Here is a 13076-nt window from a genome sequence, read left to right as displayed (position 1 = left end):
GTTAAAATCAGTTATGAAAGTAGATTTGTTTTGGTAAAAGATTGGGAATTTCTACCTTGAAAGTCATGTTGTCTGTGATAAAGACAATTGTTTCTTCTTTTCCAAATTTTATCGAATTTTTCCCTTGCATTAACATAACGTACTAGTTAGGGATTCTGTGCAATGTGAATAGATAGGTAATTGTGGTTATCTTTTTTTTCCCCTCTTGATATTGGGGTAAGTGCTTCAATATATCAGTATCAGTTATGATACTTAAATTTTTTGCAAATGCCTTTTATCGGATTAAAATTTTGTTACAATTCACCATTAATGCTTCTAGGACTAGAGTTTTCTTTTGTCATAATTTGTACTAATATATTCAATTTCTTTGATACATATAGAATTGTATCTATTTCCTTTTGACCAAGCTTTGATAGTCTTCTTTTTTCCAAGTAATTTACCCACTCTATCTAAATTTTGAAACTATGAACAAAAGTTGACTTAAGTATTTTCTTATTCTTCATTTAATATGTATAGGATCTGCACTGAAAAATTTTAATCATTCCACATGTGGTTAATTTGTGTTTGCTCTGTGTATTTCTCAATCAATAGATCCGGAGTTTTATAAACTATCACGTTAAAGAATCATATCCAGGTTTCATTTATTTTTCTTCTTTCAATTTATGCATTGAGCTTTGCTTTCTTCTTTATACTTTTATTCCTTTTATCTATAGAAGTATCTTTATACTTTTATTCCTTTGAGACTAATTGGTTCTTTCTAATTTAGTTCATCTGTGGAAGCTCAGATTATTCATTTTATTTCTTTCTTATTTTCAACGGTAAACATGTAAAGATAAAAAAAAATTCCTCTGTTCAAATTACCTTAGTTTTTACCCTACTGGTTTTTCTCCTGACCTATTCAGGAGACTATGTTATATTCAGGCATCATTTCTCCTTAGGTGCCTCTGGCTTGGGACAGTTTCTCAGGCTTTTCCAGTTAATAAGTGCTTATCAAGCCTTTTGTAGACTACCCCTCTATTGGAATTTGACATTTGTCTTAGGATCAGACTAAGCTCATGCATCTGGAGAAGAAAATGGTAGAGATAGATCTCAGTTTTCACCCCATTACAAATGTCCATGGTGTCAACATACTTGCCACTGTTTATGTTGACTGTGATCATCTGGAGCAGATGGCTTTTGTCAGATTGCCCACTAAGACATTGCTCTTCACCTCCTCCTTTGATATGGTACTCCTGGAATGCAAGTCTCTGCAGAGTTTTGTCTTCAAGAGAAAGAGCGCATGTGTATCTGAGGGGAAGGAGTGTGCTTAACTCCCACCCCTCCCCTGAGGGCAGAGTAGCTACATAGGGTTTTCCATATGCAACTGTTTGGGATCTGCTCTTTCTTTGTTTCAATAACTTAAAATTCCCTTCTGATTTATTCTTTAACTTATAGATTATTTAGATATTGACTCTTTAATTTATAAATACTTGTGACTTTCCTGTGTTGATGTCTAGATAAATCCACCTTGGTCAGAAAATAAATTCTGTACATTTGTACTTTAAAATTTATTGATGGGTCTCCCTGGTGGCACAGTGGGTTGAGTGCAGTTCTGTGAAGCTGTCCACAGCATCTGCAGTGAGGGTTCGATCCCAGCCAGCTGGGGAGAATCCCACATGGCAAAGCATACCTCTCCTGTCTCTCCACTGCTCCCTTCAGCAGTGTGTTTCAGTCAGTCTGCCTGTTCTGCTCCCCACTCTGTCTCTGGTGAATCCTCTCACCCTCTCACACTTCTGGCCTATACCCCAGCTCTTGTATAAAAATAAATAAATCTTTAAAAAAAATTATTGAGTATTGTTTCAAGATCCATAAAGCATGATATGTGAAAGAATGTAAGATATAATCACTGATTTTAGAGGTAAATAGATATAATTACATCAATGTGGATGATAATATATTCTTAAACTTCAGTATATTTGTTATCCCCCACCCCAGTTGTATTATTTCCTGTAAGGGAAGTGTTAAAATATAAATGTGCTATTAAAATATGAAGATGTGTCATATACAACATACAATTGGATCTTGTCTTATAAATGCCTTCTGATCTTAATAGCCTTTTTTGGTATATTTAGACTATTTAGTATATATTTTGCCTATTGGTATATTTTAATTTTTTCCTCTATATTTTGTTTCTACATTACTGCTTTCATGCCTCTCAGAATTTTTAATTTATAAGATTTTCATTTTCAACTGACTTTTAAATATACTTTTTTTGGGTATGTGTTACAGGAATACTGTTCAAGGAATTACTTCATACATCCTTCATTTTTCATAACCTGTTAATATTTAAAATTGTACCACTTTATTAAAAGGTAACAATGAATCTTTTATATATTCAAGATTTCTTATTTATTCCATGAGTTGGCAAATATTTTCTATCAAGAACCAGATTCATTCTTCTACATGCCTGAGGGTAAAGAAAATAGGTGACATTATACCCTTTTCTGCTAATTGTAATAACTGGGTTATTTGGGTTAGTCTCAGATTGGTTTTTTTTTTTTTTTCCTTTAGAAAGGGTCCCATCTTCCTTGATCTTCATGTGTCAGATAATTTTAGAGTGATTCCTGGAAATCAAAATGTAGATTCTATTATTTATCTCTCAATACTGTGATTCCTTCGTAAAGTTAGGTAACTGACTTGATTTAACACAAATTACAAACAATTTCTTGGGTATCAGCTCCAATCAGTTACTAATATTGTCTTTAACAGAGCTATTTTTTTTTTATGTCTGCTCTATTATGCTTTACTCTGTGGTCACTCAGAGATATAAAAGACAGAATTTGGGGGATCCCTGTCTTCTCCACTTCTGAAATCCCTCTTTCAAAATTTCTGTGGTCTACCTGAGTATACTTTCCATATCGGTGAGACATCATGGGTGGCAATATATTCTGTCTCCCAGCTGAAGAAATGCAAACAGAGAACTTAGTCCTTAGAATTCTACAAGTGTACACTGTGCTAGAACAAATGTTTCTCTTTATTCTTCAGTGCCTCAAGATAGCACTTTTTGTATTATTTCAAGATTTTTGACTTGTTTTCTGCAGAAAGGTCACTTTAGTAGGTTCTTCTCTGTCATTCCTTGGGGACATTTTAAAACTCTTCTGAGTTTAAATGTGATGTCTTATATTTCCTATAGGAATGTTGGTACTTGTCAAAACATGTTTCCTCCTATTTTGTTTAGAAAATACTTCCTTAGAAAAATATACACTTTCCTATTTTAGGTGTTACAAAAAGTCTTATATGTATTTTGCCTTTCAGAGAATGTGGGTTGAGACCTGCTATTTATTAGACATTCTATAGGTGCATGCAAGTGTCATTTGGAAAGATGAGGAGCTTCAAAAGCAAACTACATGGATTTTTCTTTCAAATAGTTTCCAACTTAATACATGAGAGAAGGAATGTGCATATATATATAATGCACATATACCTAGATATGAAAATTTAAATTTATCTATATGTATATACACACACACAAAATTTGAACATTCCATACTAATTATTTGAAGGAAAACTAATCACTAGAAGTTATTCAATATCACAGCATTCAAATAAAATAGATACTAAGTTAGGAATTTACTTGTATACAGCCATGTGTTGATAAAGCAAAGGAACTAAATCATGCACATGCAAAAATTGAATCTAGATATAGACTTAATAAATATCATCTCAAAATGGAACATGGATCTTAATGTAAAATGAAAATTTATAGATCTTCTAGAAGATAACCAAGGAGAAAACAAAGCTACATGACCTTGGTATGGCAATGACTTTTTAGCTGCACACCAAAATGTGATCTAGCAAAGAAATAATTGATAACCTAGACTTTGTTATAATTAAAATCTTCTTTTCATGGAAATACTATACCAAGACAACTAAAAGATAATTCACAGACAGAAAATTTTGCAAAAGACATATCTGATAAGGGACTATTATCCAAAATAAAAGAACTCTCAAAACTAAATTATAAGACAAACAACTCAGTTAAAAAATATCAAAGCCCTTAACAGACACCTCACCAAAGAAGAGAGACAAATGGCAGATTAGCATATAAAATGCTGCTTCCCATCAGATGTCACAAGGGAAATGCAAATTAAAACAACAATGAGATACAATTATACCCTTATCAGAATGGTCAAAATTTGGAATGCCAACATCAAACACCAGGAGGATGCGGAAGATTCACTGCTGGGGGAAATGCAAAGTGGCACAGCCACTTGGATGCCAGTCTGGCAGTTTTGTACAAAAACTAATCCTACTTTTACCATCTGATCCATCAATTTGCTCCTTGATGTTTGTTCAAAGATGTTGAAAACAGGTCTACACAAAAACCTCCACATGGATCTTTATAATAACTTTGTTGATATTTATCAAAACTTGAAAGTGACCAAGCTGTCCTACAGCAGGAGAATCGATAAATAAACAGTTATATCCAGACAATGGAATGTTATCAGCACTAAATGAAAACGAGAGAGAGAGAAAGTCAGTAAGTTTTGAAAAGACATGAAGGGGTCTTAGATTCACATTTTTAAGCGAAGAAGTAAATTAGAAAAGGCCACATATTGTATAATTCAAACTATATGACATTACAGAAATGGAAAAATGGACAAGGTGAAAAGATGTGTGGTTGCCGAGAGGCGAGGATGGAGAGAGTGAAGAGAGCCCACAGATGACCTTCAGGGCAGTGAAGATACTCGGTATTACATTATAATGATGGAGATACGGGATTATAATTGTCCAAGTTCATAGGATCCATATTCTCAAGAATGAAGCCCGGGGCTTCCCTGGTGGCCTAAGTGTTAAAATAAAATTAAAAAAAAAGAAAGGCTGAATTGTCCAGCCAGAGCATGAGTCCTCGTGACCTATATATAACAAACCTCTCCAGAAAAAAAAAAAAAAGAGGTAGATGATGTTTCCAAATCTAGACACAAATCTAAAAATGTTCCCAGAGGGTTTCCCAATACAGACCCCTAAGCAGAGAGGATGCTCTTGAAACAGAAGTGTGAGCCGCGGACCAGAGGGGGCGCGCTTTCCCAAGCAGGTGAAGATGCAGGTGGGCGCACATGTCCAGGTCAGAAATGGAACCTCAACTCAAAATGCTTCCAAGAGTTGACCTGATGCTACTGGCCTTCCACAATAGAGCAAGCCGGCAAAAAGCAAGGCTAAAGGGGCTGGGAATTTAAACTTCTGTGGCTCAGCTGCGCCCTGCAGCCCCTAGTCTGGGGTAAATGGAGGTAGGAATAGGACTCTAGGGCACTGCTTTTTTTTTTTTTTTAAGATTTTTTTGATTTATTTATACAAGCACTGGGTACTGTCAGAAGTGCGGGAGGGTGAGAGAATTCACCAGAGACAGAGCGGGGAACAGAACAGGCAGACTGACTAAGTACACTGCTGAGGGGAGCAGCGGGCACAGCAGGAGAGGTCTGCGCGCCATGTGGGACCCAGGCTGGTGGCGGGGGATCGAACTAGCACTGCAGAGGCTGCGGGCAGCTTCGCAGTCCAGTGCTCAACTGCTGCGCCACCAGGCGAGGCCTCAGGCCACTTCAGGCCACCTCAGGCCACTTCTTTCTTGCACAGAAAGCCTGGGTTGGACCAAAGTCAGCCTCGGAGAGAAATCAATGATGGGGTCTGGAATGAGAGGCGATCGAGTGTCAAGACTTGAAGGGGGAAAGGTGAGAGATGAGCTGGTACTCTGTGTGAGTGACAGGAGCGAGCTGTTTCTTCCAAAGGGGGAGATGGGGACATTAAGGAGCCAGGGAACTTCAAGCACCAGATGAAAAAGGCCGTTAATAAGGGAGCAGAAGTCTGGTGAAAAGGAGCAAATGGCATGAGAGAAAATTGACAGTACTCATCTTAAGAGACAGAAAGATTTCTCAATTGCAGTGGAGAGGTGCGGATGGGACTGAGCAGACAGAAATGGCCCAGCGCAGAGAGGGGGCTGCAGGGGGGAGCCGGAGACAAGAGCCAGGCAGCTGCTGAAGAAGTGCAGTGTGAAAACAACCCGGGACAGGACAGCAGCTGCTGACAGGTTCACCTTAGAGGAAAACCCTGCAGGGCTCCTTAGCAAGACAGGTCTCCCCCTGATGTGCACAGACCCCCGAGTCAACACACAGATCCCTGACGATATGCATGGTCCTTCTGATTTCTTTTTCAGATCCACCCACTTGCTGGCTTATTAGGGTATCCATCCTCACAGCCACAGGCGCAGGCAGTGCAGAAGGCCAAGCTATTTGGCAATGCAGCTCAGGCAGCATCAGATGACACCTAGGGGCCCTAGCCACAGAGAGGGTGTCAGAAAGGGTTTCTTGGAGGAAGGTTGGCCGAGGGGAGGCTGGGGGTGCCTACAACAGTGGGGGAAACAAGGCATCGCTGACAACCTGAGAGGTGAAAAGAACATTGAGCAAGATATCCCTGCAGAAAGAACACCCCTTAACAACGTTCTAGAAAGCAGTGTTGCAATAGTGGGACATCAAGAAGGCATGCAGTCAGACAAACGGGAATTTGAATTCCTGTCTGCAATGGCCGGGTGGTGCCACATTACAGGGAGCCAATGTTCTTGGTAAATGAAAATATCACCAATTCCTCACTGGCTGGTGTGAGGATTGAAAATCATGTACTAGAAACCTGCACCTAAAAAGCACCCAGCAGCTCCGGGGATGGGGGGGAGCTGGGTGATGGTGAAGGGGTGCAGGGAATATGTGTCCCGCTAGCCCAGCCCTGCTTCCTTCACACCGGGTAAGAAATAGGACAGGGGCTCTCGGCTCAGGGATGTGGGTTGTGTTGATTGGAAATGTGGAGGCGACAGTAACTGGTAAGTTCACCATAAACACGTCTTCCCGCAGGGAGTGAAAGGTGGTGTGAGTTTTGGGAGGCTAAGAAAGCAGGATAGAGAGAGGGAAAGGGAAAGGGTCAGAGGGGATTGTCACACAATGTGCTTTGGGTGGTTGGAACAGCGGCCAGACTAAGGAATTTGTGAGGGAAAAAAAGAGGGTGTTTAATCTGGAGGCTCAATAGTTTGACTTTGCTAATCTGTTCGGGGTTCCATTAGCCCACCTGGCACAACGGTTCCTACCTGGCAGTGAACTGGTAAAAGAAGTAAAACATCCATGATATTCATCATACATCCTGAGCTGATGCCAAACGTAACTCTTTATCTAGTGTTCTCATTATTATCTCTAAAATACACACAGCCCCCACCATCTCACTCTTTGCTCATTGGTAAGGCGACATTATTCTTTCCTTTCCAACAACTCCCTCACATCAAGAATAAATAAAGTTAAGTGTCTCCCTGGTGGCGCACGGCTTAAGGTCTCAGTGCTGTCGCCAGTCACTGCAGCATGAGTTCGATCCCCAGGCAGGGAGTTGACCCACATGGCGCAGCACACCTCTCCTGTCTCCCCGCTGCTCCCCTCAGCAGTGGATTTCAGGAGATCTGTCTGTTCCATTCTCCACTCTCTCTCAGGTGAATCCATTCAAACACACACCCCGCCTCCGGCACCTCTGACCTACACCCCAGTTCTTGTATGCATAAATAAATAAAATAAATCTTGAAAGAATAAAATTAAAATGTGTGGGTGTGACCTCATACTCATTTTTCTTTCTCATTCTCTCTTATACCACCTCCCTCCCTGTTACTGGGCCCACACGAGTATTTCTTAATACTGGACAACTCATGCTGTAATTTTTTTCATAATTTTTCAAAATTTGCTTTTCCATTTCTCAATGGAAATTTGGGCTGCTGCAAGTGTTTGACTCTTATTTAAAAAAGAAATCCTAAGAAAATTCAAGAAATTTTTTGAGGACATGTATCTTTAATTCTCTTGGATAAATACTTAAGTGTGATAGTTCTAGGACCAATGGTGATGTTATACTTACAACTTTTCAAAAGGGTCAACTGCAGTTGTGAGTGGCAGAGCCAATTTTACATGACAATTCAAGTTGCTGCATCATCTACTCAACTTAAATTTGGCAGACTTGCATCTGTGACTGTGTGTCTGTATATTTGTGTCAACCAAAAGATAAATTAGAAAATGTAGCACATTTCAGCATTCTGGGTCTGGAAGGGGCAAGGATCTCTACTAATTAATTGAGATTAAGAAACTGGATTAGACCAGTCAAAAAATGGGCAGAAGAGCTAAAAAGAAACTTCTCTGAAGAGGAAATGCAAATGGCCAACAGGCATATGAAAAAATGTTCAACATCACTTGCAATCAGGGAAATGCAAATCAAGACTACCATGAGATACCATCTTACACCAGTGAGAATGGCACATATTAAAAAAACTAGCAACAACAAATGTTGGCGAGGGTGTGGAGAAAAAGGAACTCTTGTGCACTGTTGGTGGGAGTGCAAACTGGTCCAACCACTATGGAGAGCTGTGTGGAGATTTCTGGACCTACTAAACATAGAGCATCCATAGGATCCAGCAATTCCACTCCTAGGTATTTACCCAAAGGACACAGAAACATCAATTCCAAAGAACACCTGCACCCCTATGTTTATAGCAGCACTGTTTACAATAGCTAAGCTTTGGAAATAGCCCAAATGCCCAAAAATAGATGACTGGATCAAGAAGATGTGGTACATATACACCATGGAATATTACTCAGCATTCAAAAAAGATAAACACATGCAATTTGCAGCAACATGGATGGCGCTGGACTGGATCATGCTCAGCGAAATAAGCCAGAAAGAAAAAGAAAAATACCGGATGGTCTCACTCACAGCAGGAATCTAGAAAACCTAAATAAGGGACCAGGAAAATGAATAACTATAAGAAAGTGAAAATCAAAATCAATAAAATTCTATGAACCAGAGACACTTTTGGGGGGGTGGGTGGAGGGAGGGGAGGGATTGGGGTCAAAATGGGGGGGTTGAAATTTTATGGGGAATATAAAAATAAAATTTATTATAAAAAAAAAGAAACTGGATTAGAAAAGGGATCTAATCTAGCCAAGATTAGATAGTCTCCATGAGAAAGACTGTAGGGCCAGGGTTCATGTGTGAGCTTGTGTGAGCAGATGTGTGTTTTACATTCGCCAAATCCTTAATATTTAAAGATAGAAATACTACTGTAAAAGTCATCTCTAATATGTAAGCATAGGAATACTACTATGAAATCCTACCTAAGAAATTGGGCATTTTAAATTTTTAATAACTTTTTCTTATTAAAATATCTCTAATGCTGGGTGGGTGGGGGAAAATACATGCCAGCTGGCCCTCCCACTCTGGAAAACAACTCTGTGCCTAGCAAATTGTTCTCCCACCTTCTCACAACCTGCAGAAATGCACAGCAGAATCCAGAGAACTGAGGATTGAGTTGTGACTTTTCACCAACCCAGTGGCAGAGGTGCTGTCCTCAGCTCTAACAAGCTTATTTACTTTACCCATAGACCTGTCAACATCAGTTTTAAGGTGGAATATTCTGTCTGAAATAAACATAGACTCACCTGACATTTGAAAACAGCAGTTTCCCTCTGGATATATGTATCCAAATAGACTTCTGCTCTAAGGGAACGGGTGTGTGGGTGGGTAGAAAATATGTTATTACCATAATTGGGATGGTTTGCTGCATTTGTCTCCACGTAGACACCACAGGCGCCTGACTACCTGCCAAGATTTTACAAGAGCTAAAGAATTTCCCTCGCCTGACAAAATCATCGCTCTCATCTCCTACCCTAAAACTAAAACAGTCCACTCTAAGCTTATTCAAGCTTTTGGACCCATAAGAGACTCTTCACCTTGGGCAATGTCTCCACTCCGCTCATTATTAGCAAGGTCTGCTTCCAGAGGAAAGGAAAATAGTGAGTAATCAGCACCATTCCTGTGAGAACACTAGTAAGTATACAACACAATGGTCCTTCAATATAATAAATAAATAAATAAATGTTTGGAAAACACTGGTTTAATAGTTAATCTTCAACACTCACTCAAGAACTCAGTTTTTCATTAATAGTCTGCTCACTAATTTGATGCTTGCTTTTGATTTATCTCCTCTATCATACCCCTGCTCCACTGATTGGGGTTCTAACTTAACACTAAAGGTGATCCTCCATCGCAAGGTATGCTGGGGTCCAAACACACCAGGACTCAATCATAGACTGTTGACAGGTCTATGGGGAAGTAAACTAGTGGACTGTGGTGGTGGGAGGCCTAGGTGACAGCACCCAAAGAGGGGAAGACCCTATACTTTCAAAATACAAACAACAATCGAAGTCAATGTCACCTTAATAAAAATGTATCCGTTGTCTCTTCTCAGAACAAAAAATGAATCAATAATTTTTGTGATAAATTCCTAGAGACCAGATGAATAAACAAGTTTATCTACCTTGTGGAGCTTTTTTTCCCCACATTTGTTATGAAATTTCTGGCCAATTTATGTTTCATATAAGAAGTGTCTGGCTGCTTCAGTGAAGTGCAAGAAGGGTTGAATGTGTGTGCATAAACTTGTTTCTACAGGAAATAGAACCTTAAACTATCATCTTTTGAGTCCTTGGAAGGATATGGAGTTGAATAGCTTATGATTTTACATTTTCAGGAAGTTAAGTATTTGCATCTTCAAAAAACAGATCTGCTTTTTATCTTTTAAATATTTTATCTGTGGCTGTTTTAGTTATACCATTAGTGTAAAATATTCAAGCATGCAGTCTGGTTTAAAATGAGCTAACAATGCAAATACTATATTTCACAACCAAATTTTAACAACTGTTAATGTTTTGCCTGTTTCCATCATATTGTTTTAAAGAAAAAAGCTACAAATGAAGGGGACTGAAACTGGAGCTCCACCCACAAGTGGTGGGGCAGGACCTGGCACTTGAGCAAAGCAGGCCATGCCCCCATGAGCCTCGGAGCTTGAATACATGTCTGTATTCAAGACAATACTTTTCTCTTTAATTTCCTACTGGTAGTTACCATCTAAACACAGTGACGCCAAAACCTATGTATATTTTAGATAGTGCCATATGGTTCCTAATTACCCAAAAACGATATTAAAATATTGTTTGGTTATGTTAAAATTTTCATAAATCTTCCATAGAACAAAACTACAGCTACTATTAAAAATGCAGAGGAAATGCTCCAATAGTATGTTGAACAAAGGAAACACGACACAAAAAAGACTGTTTACTGGTTCATAAACCAGTATTGGATTAGAGAATACAATCTATAAAATCTCACTTTGGAGGCAGGATTTCTGGAACGGTGTGTGAAGGTACTCAGCAAATTCCCTGCCCAACACTATTAAAACCATACATATAAAAAAATAATGGAAACACCCAGAATTCTGAATTGAAAACTATATTGAAAAGCATTTACTCAAGAGAAATGACTGAAACTTGGATAAAGCTTTGGAAGTCTCCGGTGTTTTTACCTAGATCTGTTCAAACCCTCCCCTTCTTTCCAGCTCAGTCAAACACTAGCTCTACTACTTCATGGACCAGTAGGAAAAAACAAACTGAAAAAAAAAAATTAATGTAGGAAGCAGAAAAAGGGACCTCTGGAGAAATCCCTGGGTGACGGTGAATACACAGAAAGATACACCTGTGGAGATATGATGTAAATAGGCTTCACACAGAGGTAGAAATAGACTTCACTAAAATAGTACAAGATAGAAAACAAATAAGCAAGTAAGCAACACGGCTTAGATGGGAGGGGGAATGGCACATCCACAAGTTATTTTTATTTTTTTAATATTTAATTATGCATACAAGAACTGGGGTACAGGCCAGAGGTGTTGGGGGTGAGAGGATTCACCAGAGACAGAGGGGGGAGCAGAACAGGCAGATCGACTGAAATACACTGCTGAGGGGAGCAGCAGGGAGACAGGAGAGGTCTGCAGAGCCATGTGGGTCAGCTCCCTGGCCAGGGATCGAACTCGTGTAGTGGCTGTGGATAGCTTCACAGTGCTGATGCTTAACTCCTTGTGTCACCACGGAAAGCCCCACAAATTATTTTTAATGTTCAGGTTTCAACAACAGGTATAATAAAAAGAAACAGTGAATGTGCCCCTATGAACAGGATGGAAAAATATAGGCAACCCAAGTTAAAAGCTTGCTGAGAGCAGATACGACAAAGATTTAAAGCAACCACTAGTAAGTCTGTTCTAAAAAAAGTCATACTTACGGAAGTAAAGGAAGATTTGATGATAATTTTGATGCAATTAGAGAGCATCAATAAAAAGATAGAAATCATTTTAAATAGGAATCATTTTCTAAAGTTCAAAATAAAACAATTGAAATGAAAAACTCACTAGAGAATCTCAGCAGTAGAAAGACATGGTAGAAATGAATCAGTCCATCTGAATGTAGATTGAAAGGGATCACACAGCACAAAATGCAGGAAGGAAAATAGAATAAAGAAAATTTGAAAATCAACAGTGAAAGGCAGAACTCTATGAACTTACTGATATAAGCATAATGGAAGGAAGGACCAGAAAAAAATAAGAAAAGGGAAAGAGTAGAAAACTATTAGAAAAAGCACAAATGAATAGTTAATATTTCCCAAATTTGATTTTTCAAAAAAATATTTATTTATGCATATAAGAATTGGGGTGTAAGCCAGAGTTGCGAGGGGTGAGAGGATTCACCAGAGAGAATGGGGAGCAGAACAGGCAGATCAACTGAAATACACTGCTGAGGCGAGCAGTGGGTGAGGCAGGAGAGAGCTGCTGCGCCATGTGGGTAGCTCCCTGGCTGGCTGGGGATAGAACTCATGCTGCAGTGGCTAGAAATAGCTTGATAGCACTGTCTTTAACCCCTGCACCATAAGGGAGGCCCCACCAAATTTGATTTTTAAGAAAAAAAATCAGGGCCTCCCCGGTGGCGCAGCGGTTGAGCGCTGGGTTGCGAAGCTGCCCGCGGCCTCTGCGGTGCCGGTTCAATCCCCGGCTGCTCCCCGGCCACCGGACGAGGGTCCCACATGGCGCGCAGACCTCTCCTGTCGCCCGCTGCTCCCCTCAGCAGTGTACCTTGGTCCTTCTGCCTGCTCTGCTCCCTGCTCTGGCTCTGGTGAATTCTCTCACCCTCCCGCGCTTCTGACTGTACCCA

The 13076-nt window shown here is 39.7% G+C and overlaps 1 long non-coding RNA gene across 8 annotated transcripts in view; it reads right to left on the bottom strand.

Moving 5' to 3' along the window:
* LOC119258752 (uncharacterized) overlaps nucleotides 1-13076 on the bottom strand; it is an 80921-nt gene that overhangs the window by 32703 nt on the left and 35142 nt on the right. The gene's annotated exons all lie outside the window — the stretch shown is intronic.

Source organism: Talpa occidentalis, unplaced genomic scaffold, assembly GCF_014898055.3.
Source record: "Talpa occidentalis isolate TD23 unplaced genomic scaffold, MPIMG_talOcc4v2.1 talOcc4.5, whole genome shotgun sequence".
In the NCBI taxonomy this organism is placed as follows: Eukaryota; Metazoa; Chordata; class Mammalia; order Eulipotyphla; family Talpidae; genus Talpa; species Talpa occidentalis.
Note: the sequence above shows the minus strand (reverse complement) of the source record. Positions and strands in the feature narration are given on the sequence as shown.